Genomic DNA, 2,317 nt, shown 5'->3' with positions numbered 1-2,317 from the left:
TTTTTTACCATAAACCTTTGAGGTAGGTATCAACCAGTAGTAATATTTTGTAATCCCTCTTGAGGCTCAGAGGGGTTAAGTAACTTGCTCAAGGTCTTTATAGTTAAATTCCCAAACTAGGAGTGATGTTAGGGCTGGTTGATGACAAGTTTGTGGTCTAAACCATGTAGCTAAGAAGGGAGACGTGCCTTTGCTTTTTTAAAGGTGCAGGCTTTCCACCCTTCTTTGCTTGAAACGTTTCTTTCAATCTACAAACATTTGCTGAGCTCCTTTATGTGTGAACCTCTCTGGAATTAGGACATAGAAAAGTTTCATAGGCAAAGTCCTGTATTCAGCTCTTCTGATTCTCTGAGTCCATGATTCGTTGGCATTTATTCTTCAGATACTGAGCATCTACTATGTCAGCTCAGAAATATAGAGGACATTGGCCTAGGAGCTGGAGATGGAAGAGACTAATATATAGGATCTAGAGTAAAAAAACGGTTCCAAGTACTGCCACCATCGTTACCTCCTGCTAGTCCCCTTCAAGTCTTCGAGGTCTTTCACGGGGTGCTGCTGGATAAGGCTGTACCTAAGGGGACATAGGGAGTTTTCTTGGCATCTTTCACCATTTATTGTGGTTAGCACAGTCATCAGGAACACCTGGCAAGAGCACTAAGCTGGGGAAATGAGACAGGCACACAATGAATTAACAAAAACAGGGCAAGATTTCGAAGGAGGAGAAATTGCTTATGAAAAATTAATGGGAAAACACCCTAAAGCTTGTGATCCACTTCTTTGCACTTTATGGTTTCTAGATGGTCTTTGACTTGGAGAAAGACTGTGGTTCAGAACATTCTGGGCCAGAGAAAAGGGCTGATTTATAATCCCAATATTGCTGCCAGTTTACTGTGTGATTCCAGGTGAACTATTCAACCTATTTATGTGTCAGCTCAGAAATGGAGTGATGTCAGTTTTGTCAGAATGTTTTTGGTGGGATCTCTGGTAAATGTTGAATGACAGCTATGCAATGTGCAGAACAGAACACTTTTGCTTTCTTCTCTGGGTCAGAATTTGACACATGGCTCAGAATTTGACACACAGCAGAGAACCCTTGGGAATCTGTGGTTTTCTGGGGTTAAAAAGCAAGCAAGAGACACCTGTCATTTGCATGGTGCTCTGTGTTCCCTGGTTTAAAAAGCACTTTCAGATATCATCACAACTGATCCTTACCACACCTGTGAAGGGGGAATTCGCGTTCCCATTTTATAGATGAGGAAACAGGTCATAGAGTCAATGTAATTCAATGGTGCTTTCTTTTTTATTTTTATATTTTGCCTCAGCTACGCACAACTGTTTTTTCATCTCAATACTCTGTGATAAGGGACCATCACAAATGTCATCACCAAACAACCGAAACACAACCTTCTTTTCTGGGGGCACCTCTTAGCCCTGCACAGACCTCAAACCCAGAGTCGACAGCACACAGCTGTGTATCACCAGACATTCCAAACAAGCCACCACACCAAGAAATCCTCTTCGTGTTTATTATGCAGCAATGTCTGGGAGTACTTTGGAATGGACTGGCTTCTCTAAAGAAAGTTATTTGTGTTCGTTTGGGGGATAGCCAGCTAAGATTCAACGTTGTTTTTTTTGTTGTTTGTTTGTTTCTGTGAGAGTAGGAAGGCCATGAAAACAGAGGTTGTTTAGAGAATTGGCTTGGGACAATAATCATTTAGAAGCTTTAGGCACATAACCAGCTAAGTGTCCATCCACATCAAGCTGATTGAACAGAATCTCCTCTTTTTGGGGGTGGTGATTGTGAACTGTAGGGCCCTGTTCCCCCATGGACAAAGGAAGCCCCCCACTCCTAAAGGTCCCAGCAGAACAGGCCCTGCATATATAGGGCCTGTCTAGAGCCAGGGCCTCCATCTGGGTGTTGGAGAGTTGGTTCTGCTCAGCCCAGTTTTGGGGTGAACGATGACGCAGTTAGGATGGCCTAGGAAGGGAGTTTTTCAACCTCTGTCCCCAGCTGGGTCTCTGGCGAGGCGGGAAGCACCAGGGGTCTTCCTGGCCCTAGAGCCTGCAGGCTCCAGGCCGGCCCCTTGGATCTCACCACGAGGAAGGCACCCTGCTGCCTGTACTTATTTGCATCCAAGAGTTTGCATTGAGATTGGCGCTTGCCTACTAGGTCAGCCACAGGGGGTTCCCCAGGGACAGAGGTAGGGAAGGAGGACCTGTCTCGGTGTGGACAGGTGACGGGGTACACTGGGTGGGGCAAGAGGTGCTAGGGAGAGGCTGAGCCTCAGCCCTAACTCTAATTCTCTAACTGCCCCTG

At 45.5% G+C, this 2,317-nt stretch overlaps 1 protein-coding gene across 1 annotated transcript in view; it reads left to right on the top strand.

Moving 5' to 3' along the window:
* The first annotated feature begins 2,020 nt into the window (after window positions 1–2,020).
* Window positions 2,021–2,317, top strand: part of MTA3 (metastasis associated 1 family, member 3) — a 204,990-nt gene continuing 204,693 nt past the window's right edge. The window contains exon 1 of the mRNA XM_011935914.1: window positions 2,021–2,201. The gene's annotated coding sequence lies outside the window, so the exon portion shown is untranslated. The remainder of the gene's footprint in view (window positions 2,202–2,317) is intronic.

The sequence above is a fragment of the Colobus angolensis genome, unplaced genomic scaffold (genome assembly GCF_000951035.1).
Source record: "Colobus angolensis palliatus isolate OR3802 unplaced genomic scaffold, Cang.pa_1.0 Scaffold15, whole genome shotgun sequence".
NCBI classification, from domain to species: domain Eukaryota; kingdom Metazoa; phylum Chordata; class Mammalia; order Primates; family Cercopithecidae; genus Colobus; species Colobus angolensis.
Note: the sequence above shows the minus strand (reverse complement) of the source record. Positions and strands in the feature narration are given on the sequence as shown.